General features: G+C 38.5%; 1 protein-coding gene and 2 pseudogenes across 2 annotated transcripts in view; 1 reads left to right on the forward strand and 2 right to left on the reverse strand.

Moving 5' to 3' along the window:
- RALA (RAS like proto-oncogene A) overlaps positions 1-8,023 on the reverse strand; it is a 67,218-nt gene extending 59,195 nt beyond the window's left edge. The window contains exon 1 of one of the 2 annotated variants that reach the window (XM_039849587.1): positions 7,793-8,023. The gene's annotated coding sequence lies outside the window, so the exon portion shown is untranslated. The remainder of the gene's footprint in view (positions 1-7,792) is intronic. The other variant, XM_039849586.1, reaches the window with a different exon arrangement.
- Positions 8,024-9,773: 1,750 nt separating this feature from the next.
- Positions 9,774-9,892, forward strand: LOC120592091 (uncharacterized; annotated as a pseudogene).
- A 4,939-nt stretch (positions 9,893-14,831) lies between these two features.
- Positions 14,832-14,950, reverse strand: LOC120592098 (uncharacterized; annotated as a pseudogene).
- Between the last annotated feature and the right edge of the window lie 5,199 nt (positions 14,951-20,149).

A 20,149-nucleotide genomic window follows, 5' to 3' on the forward strand; every position in this document is an offset into this window, starting at 1 on the left:
GGCACACAAAACTCACACAAGGGACACACAGCTCAGGCGACCAGGGAGACTGGGCCCCACAGGACACCTACTACATAAGCCCACTCTATTGAGACCAGGAGACATAGCACCTCTACTTAATACATAGAAACAAACACAGGAAGGCAGCCAAAATGAGGAGACAAAGAAACATGTCTCAAGTGAAAACAACACAAAGCTCTGGAAGAACTAAAAATGGAGACAATTGATCCACCAGATGTAGAGTTCAAAACACAGTTATAAGAATGCTCAATGATTCAGTGAGAATGTCAGAGAGATAGGAAACATAAAAATGAAGATAGAAATCATAAAAAAGAACCAGTCAGAAATAAAGAATACAATAACTGAGATAAAGAATTCATTAGAGGGAATCAACAGATTAGATGAAGCAGAGCATCGATTCAGCAATTTGGAAGATATAGTAGCAGAAAATACCCAATCGGAACAGCAAAATGAAAAAAAATGAGGATCACAACATGAGGATAGATATTAGTTTAAAGGGCCTTTGGGACAACATCGAGCATACCAATATTCATATTATAGGGATACCAGATATAGAGAAGAGAGAGAGCAAGGGATTGAAGACCTATTTGAAGAAATAATGACTGAAAACTTCCCTAACCTGGTGAAGGAAATAAGACATACAAGCCCAGGAAGCACGGAGTCCCAAACAAGATGAATCCAAAGAGGCCCAAACTAATAATTATAATGCCAAAGGTTAAAGACAAAGAGAGAATCTTAAAAGCAGCAAGAGAAAAGTAGTTACCTACAAGGGAGCTACCATAAGACTGTCAGCTGATTCTCAACAGAAACTTTGCAGGCCAGAAGGGACTGGCATGAAATATTCAAAGTAATGAAAAGCAAGGACCTCCTTGATCAAGATTACTCTACCCAGCAAAGCTAGCATTTAGAATTGAAGGACAGATAAAGAACTTCCCAGACCAAAAAAAAAAAAAAAAAGCTAAAGGAGTTTGTCACCACAAAAACAGTATTACAAGAAATGTTTGAGACTTCTTGAAGGAGAAAGAAGAAAAAAGAAGAGGAAGAAGAGGAAGAGGAAGAAGACATCAAAAATATGAATAAAATGGCAATAACTACATATCTAGCAATAATTAGTTTAAAGGTAAAATGGATTAAATGTTCTAATCAAAGGACATGTGTGGATGAATGGACAAAATATAACCTTACTTACATATGCTGCCTACAAGAGACCCACTTCGGATTGAGAGACACACACAAAGAGATAAAGAAAGATATTTCATGAATGGAAACAAACAAAAGGCTTGCGTAGCAATACTTATACCAGACAAAACAGACTTTAAAACAAGGATTATAACAAGAGACAAAGGAAGGACCCAGTAATCCCACTTCTGGGTATTTGTCAAAAGAAACCCAAAATACTACTCTAAAGGAACACATGCATCTATATGTTCACTGCAGCATTATTTACAATAGCCACGATATGGAAGCAACCTGGGTGCCCATCAATGGATGAATGGATAAAAAAAATGGAACATATATATAATGGAATATTATTCAGTTATAAAAAAAATGACATCTTGCCATCTGCAACAACATCAATGTACCTAGAGGGTACTGTGCTTAGTGGAGTAAGACAGAGGAAGACAAATGTCATAGGATTTCACATATATGCGGAATCTAGAGAACAGAATAAACAAACAAAATAGAAACAAGCTCATAAACAGAGATCATTTTGATGGCTGCTAGATTGGAGTGGGGTCAGGTGATAAGTGAAGGGAGAAGGGCTTTAGAGGTATAAATTGGTATTTACAGAGTAGTCATGGGGAGGTAAAGCATGGGAAATATAGTCAGTAGTACTGTAATAACTACATATGGTATCAGACAGGTACTCAGATTTATCTGGGTGACAAATCTTCACAAGTTATATAAATGTCTAATTACTGTGTTGTTCATATGAAACTAATATAATATGTCAACTATAATTGAAAAAATTAAAAAATACTACTGGCAAAAAAAAAAAAGGAAACCAATGAGCTTTATAATAGACTTAGACAAATTGATGCTAGAGTTCACATGGAAAAATAAAACATGCAAGAGTAGCAAGGAAAACACTGAAAAGTAGAAGTTTTAAGGGCGGATTAGTCCTACCAGAAACAAGGCCTGTAAGATTAAAATAGTATGGCACTATTGCATGAACATCAGACAATCCAAGAGAATAAAATACATCCAACTACATACAGAAATCTTTTATATGATAAAGGGGGATTTTCTTTTTTTTTTAAATAAATGGCACTAGACAACTGCATAATAATGTGGAAAAAGATAAAATTAGATGCATCCCTCATACCATATAACAAAACATACTCCAAGTGGATCAGAAAACTGTGGAAAATGAAACTTTTAATACTAAAAGAAAGCATGGGTGAATTCTCTATAACCTGGGGATAGGAAAATGACTAAAAATCCAGGTGCAATAAATTTAATATTAATATATTTAACTACTCAAAAACAAACTTTTGCATGACAAAAACAAAAAGAAACCACCATAAACAAAGTCAAAAAATGTGTGGGCAAAATATTTACAACATACTTGTCCAAGTTAAATGGCTAATATTCTTAAATATAAAGAACTTTTAAAATCTGAGGAAATAAGATAAAAAATTATTTAGAAAGTAGACACGAACAGATAATTTTAAAATGTAAAAAATGGTCCTTAAACACACAAAAAAATTTTCAATTCACTTGTAGTAAGAGGAATGCAAATTAAAAGTATACCAGGACACCATTTCTCACCTATCAGATTGGTAGAAACTCAAAAGCCTGGCAACATATTCTGTTGGTGACTGTGGTATTCTTTTATACTACTTGTGAGAATTCAAAATAGTACCACTGCACAGGGAGAAAAATCTGGCAATATCTAACAAATCCTATATCTTAAAGACATACTTCCAACAACACAAAGGTACATATGTGCAGTTTTTCAGTATAACATCATTTGTAATTCAAAAATATTGGAAATTACTTAAAAGTTTAAGTATAGGAGTTTTGGTTGAATAAACCATGGTACAAACAATGGAGTACTATGCAGTTAAGCATGAACATTATTTAATTAACGTGTATCATTTTTTTCAAATAGCTTCTGAATTGTTAAGACATAAATACTTATTAAGTTGTTTGTTCCTAACTGTTTGAGAAAATAAACTGTTTCGTGTTTCCTTTGACCTAGGTATGTGTTTCTTTTGACCTAGGGATGCTGTGAAAAATTACTAACATAATAAGGCTGCTGAGAACTGAGAAAGTTTGAGAACTTCTGGTAAAAGCCTGTGAAGGCTTTTAAGAGTGTACATGTGTATGCAGTTATGAGGTTACTGTGGGTTGTAGGTTAATGAAGGCACTGTCCGTAGTAAACACTGTGATAGATTTTATTGTAGCACATAAGAGGAGCAACTAGCCCAATCCTGAAAGTTGTTTTTTGCTTTTTTTCCCCAAGGGATGGAGTCTGAGACAAGATACAAGCTGAGTTCTTAAGGATCAGGAGTACACTATGCTGCAGGAAGGAGTAGCTAGAATTACAGGAAGAGGAAATGAGGGACTGAGAAAATGCTAGCATTCCAGAAGTTTGGTATTGCTGGAACTATATATCCTGAAAGAAAAGAGATGAGGCTCTGAAGTTAAAGAAGGAGTAGATTTTGAAGCTTTTGCAGATTAAGGATAAAAGAAATGTGGTATTTCATTAATGGACAAGAAGGAGCTACAAAAGGGTTTTAAGCAGGGGAGTAATATGATAACCAAGTATGAAGAAAAAATTGGCAGAGGGGGCTATAAAAGGTTGCTGCAGTAATCCTGAGTTGATCTAGACAATGCAACTGAACTAAAGAATTTGCAATCACTCAGTAGTGTGGCAATCTCCAATTTCAATAGATTACTATGCTAGCTACTCAAATGCTTAATAAAGCAGGAGAGTGCCTGTGGCCCAGATGACCACAATCATGATCTTTGTGAAAACCAGGATCTCTGTCCCACCTTCACAATGCATCTGGAAGTAGAAGTCACTTCACAATCTTGCTGTTTTATTCTTCAAAGTGACACTGTCAAACCCTGATATTCAGTTTGAATAAGTGAATTCAGCAATGAAATTGGATCCCACACTTCAAAGAGACTACTCTGTCAAGCATTATGTCTAATGTATCTCATACAGGACTCTAATTGTGAAAGCCCTTAAGAACAGTATCATAATGTTTTATGAAAGTTTGCTTTTTCAGCTTGTACAGACTACCCTGTACAGACTACTCCCTTGACGATGAAGAATTAAATCTTCACCTTCAGGTATAATTAAATCAAAGATGCAAAATCTCTTCTAAACTTTACTTTCAAGTCTTTTAAAAATTCAGAGCTTTAATTTCATTTTTTCTATATTATAACCAAATCCTTATGAATGCAGTAAGATAGTAAGAAAGGTGTCTTCGAGCTAAAGAAAAAAAAAAGAGTAACTGTTATTAATGAGAGCTAGATAATGACTTGTTTTTTACATAGAGCTATATACTTTTCTTAAACCAAGAGATGAACACATCCTTTAAATTAAACACATTTAAAAATGCACTTAAAAAAAAAAAAGAAAACTGCACAGGCTCTAAAAGGGTAAAGAGAATTCTAGCACTGAATACAGTTAGACGCTTACAGGAGTTCTGTCTTCTTTAAGTCTCCATCGTAAACCCAAAGAGAAAATAACATATAGTCTGAAATGGTGAAAACAGACCCAGTACACCTTTGCCACTTTTACCATTCTTCCATTCCTCCATAACCTCTCCCCCATCTCCTTTAGTGCAAGAAAAACAAACGAACAAAAAACAACGTGCTTTCAGAAAAGGTCACTACAAATAAGTTTCCAATAATCTTCTCAAATCTCAAATACTTCAGAGGTAAAAAGCAGTCATCAAACACCAGAGTTGAGTTCCTAATATTCTGTTTTTCCAGGACACTTATAAAAAATATGTAAAACCATTTTTTTTTTTTTTCATCACAGAACAGATAGAAGGTGATAACACTGCATTTGTAGACACACTGGAGATAAACAGAAGAGTGGCTACTGCCTGAGACCACCTGGCCAGGGTCACTAGTAATCCCAGGCCCCACAGAATCTCTGCTTTCCTGAAGCTCAGCTCAATCAGAATTTCGTTTTCTTCAGCCTTTTAGGATTAACTGCAATATCCAATGCTCTCAGAAATCATTACTTTTACTTTCAAATCCAGCCTCTACTACAGACGAGCTGCCTAACTCCTGGCATATAACTTCACTTAGCCTTAGTAAAGTGTAGGCAAACCACCTATCTTGCAGAAGTATTGTGGAGATTAGAAATAATATAAGTAACACTCTTATCACAGTGCTTGGTAGGCAATCAATGTATGAAGACTTATTATCAGGAGGGTTGATGAATTAAAAAAGGAAAATCTGACCTCTGTACAGTGGTAAAGTCAATAAGACAAATTTCAGGTTTCCTTCTCCTTTATGACCAAGAATTAAAACATTTTATAAAACAATGGAAACTATACACTGTCTCTCTCCTTCTTCAAAATCATAATCTTCTCCCTCATTAACAGCCTCTTACTCTAGTATTTTTAGGTGATTGTCCTCACTACTCAGGGTTCAAGAACATACTACACTGATGTATACATACATATACACATATACATGTATGTATGTGTATACACACACACACACACACACACACACACACAAGAAGTGATACTGGTAGATTTATTTACATTCTATAGAAGCTGAGCTTGGAAAACCAGCGCAGGACCAACACCAGATATTTGGAAAGAAGATATCAGCACTTTTTCATCTGGACCTCCTTAAAGTGAAAGTAATCCAATGATCTACAGAAAAAAATTATCCCCCCACACAAATGGTAGACAAGATTCTTTCCTATAATTAGCCCTTTTTTCCCTGAAAGCCCTGAGAAGAAAGTGTTGTATGAAGAACTGCTTCAAAATACATGATACAGCTGACTGTACACTCAGCAGACACACTAGAGACCAGTATCTTAATCTCTGAAAAGAAATGTGAAAGTGGCTATTGGTAGGTAAACCATGCCAAGGCCATATCAAGATGTCAGAGGCTTTCATGTATCCATGAGAAAAAATGAGCCACTATAATCAATTCTGTGATGTCCCAGGTTTTCCAAACAGTAGTAACTCCCAATTTCCTCTTTTTGATTAAGATAAGGTATGATTCTCAACTCTAACTTAAACCTACTATCACCAGGAAATTTCTTGATATCCTTGGACAAACATGCTCAAGTAGTACTGGGAATACAACTTATTACAGTGCTCAATCACAATACCCCAAATATAAGTTTACCCTGTCAGAGGAGGATACAGTTTTGGAAGGACAGCAAAGTCTGTATGTGTCAAGAAACAAAAACACCATCAAAAAAACCCCTAGACCAACATAATAAATGATTCCTGGGCGGCAACTGTGAGATCACCCATGCATTCATTTATTTAGTGAAGAAATGAATAAACAACTTCTATATTCTAGGCCACATTGAATGGAAACACAGGGATGAGTAAGACATAGCTTCTGCTCTGAAGGAATTCATTCTAAAAAAGAACGTATTTACAGTCACAATCATTTTATTGTAATACTGTATTAATAGACAAAAACATAAATAAGATATATTTAAATGTATTAGTATAATACATTTATACTAATTGTATTAGTATAATACAAATGTATAAGCTAAAAGGAATGTTCTCCACTCTGAGTTAACTAATGAAAATTGTTACCCAACTTTTGGAACATGACTAAAGTTGTAATTTACTTTCAAGACTAGAATTAATCTCTGACACATGTTTTATAAAGGCTTCCCCCTACCACAGCCACCAAACACAATTTGTAAATTAGGTGCTTTTCAGCTTGACACGTAGGGCGTGGCACTGGAGTTCTCTCTCACACAACCTCAATGACACTTGGATGCGCTCTCAAAAGTCTGGACATTCTGGTTTCCGAGCAAAGGCCAGTTAACTCCTTAATCCTCCCTAAACCTTGAAACAACACTGCCACCTCTCTGCGTGGTCACCCCAGCCCACTTACATACATATACCCAGGCTAACTCATACAAATCACACCTTCCACTTCTGGAAAATTTTCAGGAACGAACGACGGAGGAAACACTCACTGAAAATATCTATATTCTCTTCCTCTATTTAAAGGTCGAATTACCCAAATATGGGCCAACCTGTCCAAGAGCCTAGGACCAGTTATTCGGGTCAGTGAGGAAAATGTAGACTTCAGTCTGAAAAAGCCATTCTTTTAACTGGCACAAAACCCTGGCGGGGATGCTTAAAATGTAACTGCTCTAGTACATGCAAGGAATGGAAAGAAAGAGAAGGAGAGGAGAGGGGCGGAGTGAGGCGCGGGGACATAGGTGGCGACGGCGGGTCGCCCAGGTCGCGGGCACCGCCCAAGCGGGGACCTACGCGCGTGGAGTCAGAGATGCGAGGTGACCTTACGACGAGGCCAGCTTGGAGCGGGTGCCGGGCGTGGGGAACTCGCCGCAGCCTCCCGTCCTCCGGGGTGCACTTGCCCGCAGAGCGGCGAACACCGCGCTCCAGATTCCAGCCCAGACTCGTCCGGCAGCTCGTTCCCGGGCAGAACGCGGGACGTGCAATCTCGGCGGCCGGCCCTGATTCTGGGCCTCCACCCACCCCCGTCAGGACCCCCACCCCCTGCCACCGCCCCTTCGGCGGCCCGCACCCCTCCTGCAGTGGCCCGGGCGAGCATCGCTCACCTGCACTGCAAACCAGTCTACCGCCCTGCGGGCTCCGGAAGCTGCGACTGAGCTGGCTCCGGCCAGAGTTCTCGGCCCTTGTCCGGGACACTCCACGCCGGGAGCGGCAGGAGGAGGAGTCCGACAGGCGGCGGTGGAGCCTGGGCGGCAGGAGGAGGAGAACTCCGGGCGCCCGGCTCTCAAGAGTTCCACCCTCCTCCTGGCCGCTCTGCAGCAGCTGCAGCAGATCACTTCCGGGGCGCTGGAGAGCAGGGAGGAGCTGAAGGGGGAGGGATTTCCTGTCCTAGGCAGAGAGGAGGGTGTCTGGGGCCGGGCTGGAGAACAATGGTTGGGAAGGTGCAGGTTATCCGGAGTCTACCCTCTGCGTGCTGAACGCAGGCTGAGCTGCCTTTCGGGTGTTCCTTCCTCCTCCCCCCTCCAACCCCCCGCCCCGCCGCGTTCCCTGCGCCCGACAAGGTGAAGTCACCTCCCGGGGGCCCGGGAGTGGACGCGGCCTCGTGGAGATTCCCGGATCTCGGCGTCGCTATGTCCTTGTCTCTCTTCTGGGAGCAAGAAGGGCGTTCTTGGGAGAAGGAAGGGAGATCAAAGGCCGCCATCTTGCTTTTGGGGGGCAGCCCCTTCTCCCGGGGTGTCCTAGTTTGGAGGCCTGTCCGGCCTCTGGCGGGGGTTTCCTGGAGTGGAGCCGGCGAAGTGGCTGGTCGTAGGCCGAATCCTAGGAGATGGGTCAGTCGCCTGCCCCGGGCCTCATATCTAACTGCGAATCTGTGGAGAACTCACTTCCGCGGATTGTCTGGAGCCTTTTCTGAGCGGGCTCCAGCGCCCTACGACACTGCAGGTCTGATGTGGCGTTGAGATCATTCTGCGGCCCCACCCTGTGATTTGGTAGCTTAAGTTAGAAGTAGTTGCACAGAATCGGTTGCTTTATTTAAATTTTTCCACAGATTCGAAATAGATTGTTAGCCACATATTTGATAAGGCTCCAGAGCCTTATCTCTTTGACATTTATTCTCTTATGTACACCCTCCTGCCTCCAAATTGAGTACTAAGTCCGTGCTTGGCACGACCCATTTAAGGAATGCCCATTCTTGTGGGTAGACAGACATGAAAGTATATAATTATGATTGGAAGTATGGTATGTAAAGGTATACAGAGGAAAGAATGGATGACTTTACTAACTCTGTGTTAGATTTTAAAGATAAACAGGGGTTTTCTAGGACAAAAATAGGGGATGGAATGGCAAATCCAGATCCTAACAGAAAGGTCATGCAGCACGAGGACAAATAATGTGTTGAGAAGTCTGAGTGGTAATTACAGGACTTAGAAGTTCAAGCCTGTTACTGAAAAAGATGAAGCTGGAGAAGCAACAGCCAGATGATGAGGACTATCCTAGCGTGGTGGGGCAATGAATAATGACCCAGGATAGTTGTACAATATAAGCTGTGGGTGGAGGACAGATTAGTTGGGAGGAGCACCATGGCAAGCAGATTGCTCGTAAACCAGCCATTAGAGAAATCAAGAAGAGACTAGGATAAGAGGACCATTATGTGAGTGGTGGTGGGCATCCAAAGATAGATTCCTAAAATATTCAGGAGACAAGATCAACTGATTTGATAATTGATTGGTGAGGTCAGATCCTGGGTAAGGGGAGTGGCCATGATACCATGTTTTGCCTTCTGAGGAGGATTGAGGTAGATTTTACCAAATGAGGTAAAGAGTTAGGATGGAATGGGGGAAGGTGCAGAAAATAAGTGCCATTTTGGACCTGGTCAGTTTGAATGAAGTACCAGTGGTGCTTATGGCAGTTGCTATGTGGATCTACAACTCGAGAGGATCCAAGCTGAATTTAGAAACACCCAGGTTTGTATTACCACATCCCGGCAGCCTGCAGTCTCACTTCATTAAGCACAGTTTCAAAACCACTTCTTCTTTCTCCCTACCTTTTCTTAGGAAAATTGCTGTAGTATACATTTAAAAAATCCCCGTCTACGGCCATGTCACCCTGAACACAACCAATCTCATCTGATCTCGGAAGCTAAGCAGAGTTGAGCCTGGTTAGTACTTGGATGGGAGACCGCCTAGGACAACCAGGTGCTGTAGGCTTAAAAAAAAAATCCCCATGTGATTTATACCCCCCATAGGCTAACACTCAAATGCTTAATGGTCTAAAGATCATAAAGTTAGGCTTGCAGGGAATTGAATATGACAATGGAAACTAGAATAGCATCATAAACTCGTAAAATGAAATACTGTTTTAACAGAAAGGGTTTTTTAAATTTAATAATCGATAATAGCTTAACTAAACTGGTCACAGATGAAGGATTGAGGATGTTAGGTTGTGCAAATCTGCTGAATGGAGAACTAGGAGGAGGATGACTTAAAGAATGAGCAATGGGAACACAATGAAAGACACCTTCGAAGTCATTTGTCAGCCTGTCTCAGCTGCATCTTGGTTGTTCACAGCTATGCCAACCTGGCTTAAAGCAATGAGAAATAGAATGGTTCATTTTGAACAGATACTTCAGAAAACCACAAAGCAAAAACCCTATAAATAATAGTGTCAAAGATTATTCATTTTTATTCTGTATTCCTATAGAGCAGTATTTTTGAACCATCACCTTTAGTTCTTAGATTATATAAATACATTATTCACAATATTCCTAGAATAGAGACACATTTAGATATATTAACCATAAAATGGATAATAAACTGAACTAGAAATGAGAACAGTGTTCGAGTCCCTTTTTGTTCATTGTATGGCCCTAGTGAAGTCACTTAACTTCTCTATGACCTAGTTTCTTTGTAAGATAGTGATAACTTTCTCCCAGCCTGTCTCTCAAAGATATAAGTAATAACAAATTAATACTCTAAATACTTTTTGAGGTACTTGGATGAGAGGGCATAATTGTAAGAACATGTTATTAATTAGCATTGACATAGTAGAACTCATGAGCATACCTAAATTTGCTGCTCTTCTCTTACTCAGCGGTCTCCAACCTTTTTTGCAACAACATGGATGGACCTTGAAATAATACTAAGTGAAATAAGCCAGACAGAAAAAGTTGAAAATCATGATATCACTTATATGTGGGATATAAACCTAAAAGCAAAAAATGAATAGGACAAACAAAGACTCATGGACATGGACAATGGACTAGTGGTTACCAGAGGGGAGAGGGGAGCGGGGAGGTAGACGGGATGGGAGGCGGGGGGGATTTAAATAATTTCTTCAATTAAATAAATTAATATTTTAAAAATATCTTTTCACTGTTCTTTTGCTCTTCTTTTAGTCAGCGGTCCCCAACATTTTTTGGCACCAGGGACTGGTGCTCCTGTGAGAATCTAATGCCTGATGATCTGAGGTGGAGCTGAAGCAGTGATGCTAGCACTGGGGAGTGGCTGCAAATACACATGAAACTTCGCTTGCCTGCCCACTGCTCACCTCCTACTGTGTGGCCTGGTTTCTAACAGGCCATGGGCCGGTACTGGGCCGCGTTCTGGGGATTGAGGACTCCTGCTTTTACTGACTACATATGATAGGGTTGGATGGAAAGAGGGAGAGGAAAACAGCAATTTTAATTTTTAAAATTATTTTTACCATATTCTATTACATGATTTTAAGGTTAAATGAGTTAATATCTGTAAAGTGCTCACAACATTTGACACATGGCAACTACAAATGTTAATAAGTCTCCGTTGTCTAATTACAACATTTGCTTTGCCCAGGGTTAATTTAGGTAAAATTGTATTAGATATAAACATTTCTATGTAGAAAAGTATGTAAATAACAATGGAATCCTCAGCATTTTTTAGTCATGGAAGCTTTGAATTTGTATAGCTGAAAATATTTCTATATTTTAATCTTTTCTGATATATTATGAGAAGTGTTAATATACTTATTAAATAAAATATTGGATTTGCAGTGTAGTATTTTTATATCTTTATTTAAGATGTGATTATAGTTAAGGTACATAGGATGATGTATTTTACATTGTTCTATTATTGAACTATCTCTAAAATTGATTCTTATTATGTAATCAACTTTTTTCCCTGGCTTTATTGAAATATAAGACAGTTAATTGCTCATATTTACATTGTACAGTTCAATGAAGTTTTTTCGATTATAGTTGGCATACAGTGATATATTAGTTTCAGTTGTATAGCATAGTGATTAGAGATCCACATAACTCGCGAAATGATCACCCCACTAAATGTAGTACCTCTCTTCCCCCTTACATATTTATTACAACATCATTAACTATTTTCCTTATGCTACACTTGATATCTCCAGGTCTATTTTGTTACTATCCATTTGTACTTCTTAATCCCTTTGCCCTTTTTCACTATTTCCCCAACCCCCTCCTACCTAGTAGCCCTCAAAATATTCTCTGTATCTATGAGTTTATTTCCATTTTGTTGTCATTGTTGTTTATTTTGCTCTTTAGATTCCACATGTACGTGAAATCATGTGGTATTTGTCTTTCTCTATCTGACTTCATTCTGCGCAATACCCTCTAGGTCCATCAAGGCAATATCTTTTTCCATCCCTTTCCTTTTAGTCTGTGTGTGTCTTTCAATCTGAAGTGAGTCTCTCGTAGGCAGCATATGTAAAGGTCTTGTTTTCTTATCCATTCAGCCACTCTGTCTTTTGGTCAGAGCACTTAATTCTTTTCCATTTGAGGTACTTGTTGATAGGAATGTAGTTATTACCATTCTTTATTCATGTTTTTGATAGATGTTTTCTTTCTTCTTAAAGAAGTCCCTCCAACTTTCCTGTAATACTGGCTTGGTGTTGATAATTTCCCTTAGCTTATTTTTGTCTGGGAAGCTCTTTATCTGTCCTTTGACTCTAAATGATAGCTTTGCTGGATAAAGTATTCTTGGTTGTAGATCCTGGGTTTTCATCACGTTGACTATGTTGTGCCAAGCCCTTCTGTCCTGCAAAGTTTCTTTTGAGAAATCAGCTGCCAGTCTTATGGGCTCCCTTGTAGGTAACAGACTGCTTTTTTCTTGCTGCTTTTAAGGTTCTCTCTCTGTATTTAACCTTTGGCATTTTGGTGATGATGTGTCTTGGTGTGGGCCTCTATGAGTTCATCTTTTCTGGGACTCTCCGAGCTTCCTGAGGTGGTATGTCTATTTCCTTGACCAGGTTAGGGAAGGTTTCCATCATTATTTCTTCAAATAGCTCTTCAACTTCTTGCTTTCCTTCAGGTACCCCTGTGACACGGATATTTTTACCATTAGATTGTGTCCCATAGGCTCCTTAAGTTATTATTATAGTCTTGGCTTCTTTTTTCTTGCCGTTCTGATTGCATGTCCTTGGCTTCCCCATCCTCTATATCGGTGGTTCGATCCTCTTCTTCCTCCACTCTGTTGATTCCCTCTAATATACTCTTCATCTCAGATAATGTGTTCATTTCTGACTGGTTCCCTTTTATAATTTCCATTTTCATTTTTATGCTTTTTATCTCTTGTTAAAGTTCTCACTGAGTTCATCTACTCTTCCCCTAAATTCATTGAGCATCTTTATAACCAGTGTTTTGAACTCTGCCTCTGTGAGATTGCTTGACTCCATTATTCCTGGATCTCTGTTCTGTTCTCTCATATGGTTTCTGCTTCTTTGTCTTCCCATTTTGGCTGCCTTTCTGTGTTGCGTCTGTTTCTATATACTAAGCAAAGTTCCTAAGGCTCCCGGTCTTATTAGCATGACTTTGTGTAGTAGGTGTCCAGTGGCACTGTCCTGAGAGGAGCTCAGCTGTAGGCTAAGTTTAGCCCCAGCCTGTGCCCCTCTGGCTACCTATTAAGACTCAGCAGGCAATCCACAGATGCTGCGCCTCATTTGCCTCAAGAGGCTACGCCAGAAACCATGGTTAGCTGCCTCCAGTGTGAGTCTTGGAGTTGGCTTAGCAAGGAGCATTGGACTCGCAGAGGACACAACTGAATGTGGCTTGGGTGGGGCCGTGAGTTGGGGGAGGTGGAGTTTCAGGGAATCTTCTGGGCGAATGACTTCTGTTAGTCAGTTCAATGTCTCAGCTATGGTGGTGCTGAATCCGCACACTGGGAAGGGGAGGGCTCAATAGAGGAACAGTGGATACCGCCAGCACTTCTGCCCGGGAGAGAGCCCTTGCTTGCTCCCACAACTCATTGTACCCCTGTGAATCCCTGTCTTTCTCTCCAGGCAGCCGATGGGGCACTGGTGCTCCGAGCAAGTAGGTCTGTCACCTCGAAAGTGGTGTCTGCCGCTGCCGGCTGCCGCCGCTGCAGCCTCTGCCCCACTTGGCCGTTCTGGACCAGGAAGCCTCATGTCTTTGTCCCCTCCTACCTTCTACTCTTGTAGGTTGATTTCTTATTTCTCTCCTTAGTTGTAGTGCTTCCATTCATCTAGATCCCAGGTGACTTTGCTTACTATTTGCTCTGTGTTTCTTTCACAACTTTGTTTTTTTTTTTTGCAAAAGGGATCAACAAAGCCTCTATCGTCTACATCATTTTTCCCCCTCCTCCTGTAATCAAGCATTTTTTAGAAGCCATTGTATGTTTGTATTTACCTTCCAAATGAAATATTTTCCTTGAAGGAGGTAATAGATATCTTTTATTATATTTAATTTCTCTACTTCTCTACAGGTTTCTTCATAGTCTTTCAACCTTAAACAAGTTTTTGTACTTGTGAACTCATTAAATAAAATTATACATTTTCATCATCAGTAAATGAAGGACACTTTCAATATTCTTTAAGGCTCTTTGATACATTTTGACATTGTTTCAAAATATGCCTTTGGTTAGCATCTGTCACTATGAAAATTGATACCCATTTTAGTTTTTTTTCAATTTTATAGGTTGCATTATTTTGCCACATATCCAGCATCAATTTCTAGTGGCAACTGTATTCGTGTGTGTGTGTGTGTGTGTGTACAGATACACAGAACACCTTCATATCTTTTTTTTTTTTTTTTTTTTTTTTTAGGCAAGGCAACTCTTGGTTGACCTTACAGATTGCAAGGACCTTGTCAGCTTACAATCCCTTATTTTATTTTTTATTTTTTTATGCCTACAGCACCTGGTCTTCCTAGGTGGTCTCCCATCCAAGTACTAACCAGGCCTGTTCCTGCTTAGCTTCCAAGATCAGATGGGATCAGGCTTGTTCAGGGTGGCATGGCCGTAGACACTTTCATATCTTTATGTTGGATACTAGTTTAGTTTTTAATATATTTCACTAAAATGAATTATTTTATCATAAATTAATTGATTTGTCCTGGGAAAGGGTAGAGGTAGGGATGGACCACATAGAAGGTATTTATAAAGCCAGGAAAGATCTGGTAGTTAGAATGGATTATTAGACCAGAAGGTACAGATCTGCAAAGTCAGAAGGAAGAATTAGAAGCCGTCATCGGTAAAGCAGCTATTTGAGTCCAGAGTCTGCTAAGGTGAGAGAATTAAATTAGCATTTATTGAATATTTACTATTTTTCAGACATTGTACCAGGCACCTTACAAAAGGACTGTCTGGCTAGATCCCACAAATCTAGGTGGTTTAAACTTGGTAGTCAGAAAATAGTATTAATAAGAAGGACACTTGAACAAATTCTATTACTCTCTGCCTTTTAAAATATTTATATTGTATAGTTCATTATAGGAATTAAAAGTTAAATGAGATAGTGCATATTGATTATTATAATCAAACCTGTAACTTTTGGACCATACCAATCCCTTCCTCCTTCACTCTTTTCACAAGAGAAGGCCATTGTTTGGTCTGTATTTTGAATCTCAGTTGTGTATTTGAGGATCTTACTTCATCAATTATTCTCTTTCTGTTGTTACTTTAGCCCCTCATAGTACTGGTTCCTTGCCATTAGCATGTTCATTTGTTTAAAGGGTCTCCCTCATACATATTCTCTCTCCCTCTAGCTTCTACCCAAATTCTCCTTCCTTTCATTAAAGACAAAATTTTGACAATATTTTATGCTTGCCATCTCTACTTTCTTATCTCCAGATTGCTCAGTTGTAATCAGACTCATATTCCCAGTACCGCTGTGAAACTACTTAAATATGGCAACATTCCAAGGAATTCTAAGGCTCTTATCACTCTAGTCTATTCTACAAATTCTGCTTGGATGATCTCATCTATGCCCGTGGTTTTACTCTACATCGATGACTTCTACATTGTAGACTTCTACATTGATGACTTCTAGCCATGAGTTCACTCCTAAACTTGAAAACTGTATATTCAATTCCCTATATGATATCTCTTGGATGTTTTATGGGCACCCACCTCAAACACAGTATGTCCAAACTGAGCTGATGCCATCACACACCAAGTGACCAAATGCAGAAATCTAAATGTTTACTTTGAATCTCTGTCTTCCTCAATATCCACTCAATCACCAGGCTCTGTTAAACCTTCCTCCTTAGTACATCTCAGAAGCATCCATTTCACTCCATTTCTACTACTACTTCCCTAATTCAAGCTATTGTTACCTGCTTACTGTTATTGCAGTATAGATCCAGTGGTGTCTTTTCCTCCTCTAAATCCACTCTTCACACTCCAACCATTATGATCTTTCTGGAAAGCAAATAGAATCATATCACTCTTCTGCCTAAACTTCAATACTTCCATTAATCTCAGGTTAATCTGAATTCCTTCATATGTCTTATACAGCCTTACACAATCTAATTTCTGTTTATCATTAGTCTCACTGCTGGTCACTTACCATTTCCCTCAACACACAGATCTAGCTCCAAGAATATAGGCGTCCACTTTTGTATATACTGCACTCCAAAAATATATATGAAAGTTAAATGAGCAAAAGTAAGACATATTAGACCAGGTTTTAAAGATTATAATATAAATATTATAAAATTCCCAATTGTTAAATAAAGGTTTTAGTTTTTAACCCCAGCCATATGTATACATGTATATTTAAACAGAGTAAACACTAAATATGATAATTTAACATACTTCTAATCTTATTTTGGTGACAGTTAGTAGACAAAATTTATTTTCATGTTGAAAAGTTAATATAGATTTTGCAAAGTATTAATGCCATTTTTTAAAATGTATTAGAACTTTGAAAGATTACTGAGAGAAATTTGAATTCCAAATTTCTCTTGATAATAGATCCTTTAGTAAGCTGCATTCCTATTTCCATTTATACCTTGTTCTTTCTGTGTCTGAATCATTGGAATATTTATGGATGGCAGTTATCAATCTATAATTTTAATAATCTTTCCATTTCTTTTGTCATTGTATTTTATGTTTTAGACACAATTGTCAAGGATAAATTTCCAATATTTTCCAAATGTGCTTTAATATAGTTCTTTTCCTTCACATTTGAATTCATAGGCAATCAACTTCAAGCCTAATAAGCATCTGATTTAAGCTAAAGAGTCACAATTTTAGGCAAATCTAATTTTTTTGCCTTTGTCTCAATTATACTGTTGTTAGCAGCACTTTTATTTTTTCATTAAATTTTATAAAATATTAGGTTCAAATGCAGTAAATAGTTTAAATAATTGTACAAAAGCTGCTCTATAAAGATGACATTACTCTGAAGTTAAGCTGTTAATTGGTGATTAACACCACTATGTAGTAACAGCTTCACATTTTTATCAGTGGATATGTTGCTAATTCAGCCTAGAAAAAGTAGAGAGTAGGGTGGGGGGAGTTAATGGGTAAAATCCAATGTCACCTCTCTCTGTATTCTTATCCCCATTGTTTCTTCTGCATCGAGAAAATCTTTACTCTTTTCCCTCCAAAGTCCTACTTCCCCTTCACTCATCTTTCACATCATGATCTATATGTCACTTTATCTAAGAAGTTTCTTCACACCTTCCTTGATTACCGTAGGTAGTAGGCGACATAGGCACGTGCTCCCTTTGTGCCTTTTACTTTTCTTGGCACATATCACACTTTAATGAAATTACTTGTTTGTCTTTCTTACTCACTAGGGAGGGCAGAAATTGTATCTATTTTTTATACTGTTATATCCCTATATTAGGTCAATATTATTTTTTAAATGAATGAATCATGGGAAAAACTATGAAGGCAAATGCCCTCTGTGTTAATCAAGATAAGCTAGGTTATATTGTAGTAACAGAAAACAGAAAATCTCAGTGGCTTAACATCACAAAAGTTTATTGCTTGCCTATGCTACATGTACAATGCCAGTTTTCTAAGGTTCTCTGCTCCTCACTGTCACTTAGGAACCCAGCTATTAGAAACAAGTGACAACATGTTTCCACAATCACTGCAGACACTAAGAACCTGCAAACTTTGCACTGGCTCTTAAAGTGACATACTTCTACTCATAATTCATTGACAAAGCAAGCCACATAGTCATGCCTATTCAAAGCAGGTAACCCTACCACATGCCAAGAAAGAGAGGGAAACATGAACATTAGTATACAGCTCAACAATATCATACCCTCTGTCTTAGTCAAGACCCTTTTAGTTGCATGTGTCATAAATCTAACTTGGTCTAGTTTAGGAAAAAAGAATGGTAAGATTATAGAGCTGAAAAAAAATTAAGCCACTTAAAATGCAGGAGTGTCTCTGGGCCTCATTGATAATCGGAACCAAGACCATTCCAAATCTTGTCTCCGTTTCTTTCTGTAGGTTGTCCTCAGCCTCTTCTAGTATAGAAAGACTGACTGTTCATGTGGCCATGGACATCTTCCTGTCTTTACATCTCATGTCTCCCATCACACCGGATGGGGCCAAATGTTTTTTCCAGTTTCTTTATTAAGTCTTGGGAAAGGCCTCTTAGTGGTCCTGTGGGAGTGATTTGTCCACTCTTAAACCAGACATCTGTGAGCAGGAGTTATAGAGTACAAATATGGTTCCCGCTATTCACCCCTCAAGAACTGGGGGCTGTGATGGCTAATTTTACGCATCAACTTGGCTATGCTGTAGTACTCATTTAATTAAACTGTAGGTGTTGCTGTGAAGGCATTTTGTAGATGTGGTTAACATTTACAATCAGTTGAGTTCCAAGTAAAGAGATTATTCTTAATGATGTGGGTGGGCTTCATTCAATCAATTGAAGGCCTTAAAAATGAAAACAGAGGTTTCCTGGAAAAGAAAAAAATTCTATTTCAAATCTGCAATGGCAACTCCTGCTGAGTTTCCAGACTACCCAATTGAATTATAGATTTTGGACTTGCCAGCCCCTGCAATCATGTGAGCCAATTCATTAAAATAAATCTCTCTGTGTATAATTGATTCTGTTTATCTGGAGAACACTGACTGAGACAAGGATCATTCCAGGATATGGTAGATTCACTGGACTGGGAACCAGAAAGCTATCTCAAGAGTGTATCAATGACAGGAAGAAAGACGATAGAGAGCAGTGGGAAAGAAGAAAGAAGGGATACTGAAATAGACATGTCATAAAGAGAATGTGACTAAACACTGACTCATATATGACTAGCTTTACATTACCTAACCTTGTCCAAATGCATAAGTAATCATATAATAATTTAAGTATATTCAAATTATGTCCTTCTAATTCAGATTGATTTATTCATTTTGAACTACTTTTGTTAGTAGGTGGTATGTTTTCTATAATTCATGTCTTAGCATGTTTTATTTTTTCCTTATTTAACATTCTTGTGCTTGCTTTGGCAGCACATATACTAAAATTAACGTTCTTGTACTTTATTTTCTAAATAAATATATTAGTTTCCTCTTGTTGCTGTAACAAATTACCACAAGTTTAGTGGCTTAAGGCAAACAAATTTATTATTTTACAGTTCTGGAGGTCAGAAGTCTAATATGGGTTGGCAGGGCTGTGTTCCTAGTGGAGGATTTGGGGAGAATCCTATTCTTTGCTTTTTCCAGCATTTAGAGGCCTCTCACATTTCTTGGCTCATGGTCCTCTTTGATCTTCAAAGTCAGCAATTATATCACTCCAACCTCTGATTTGTCATCACATCTCTTTGACTTTGACTGTCCTGCATCCCGCTTATAAAGAACTCATATGATTACATTGGGTTTACCAGAAAACCCAAGATAATTTCCTGATCTCAAGATCCTTAACTTAGTCAGATCTACCAAATTACTTTTGCCATGTGAAGTAACGTATGTACGGGTTCTGAGAATATAGGACATGAACATCTTTGGTGGGGCAGTATTCAGCCTACCACAATAATTATCAAACTGATATATATACTATAAATAAAAAATTAAATAATATTGAAAGTATCTTTTCAATAATATTGAAAAGCAAGTATTTCTAGCTTTTATATCTGTTTGTTCCAGTATTTCATCTTTCTCAAAAGTGGGCTGAATGACTCTTATTTCTTGTTTTGTTTTGTTTTTTTTTTTAACTGTAAACATCTATTGACTTATAATTTGATAGAGAATGAT

The sequence above is a fragment of the Pteropus medius genome, unplaced genomic scaffold, assembly GCF_902729225.1.
Source record: "Pteropus medius unplaced genomic scaffold, Ma_sr-lr_union100, whole genome shotgun sequence".
Lineage (NCBI taxonomy): Eukaryota > Metazoa > Chordata > Mammalia > Chiroptera > Pteropodidae > Pteropus > Pteropus medius.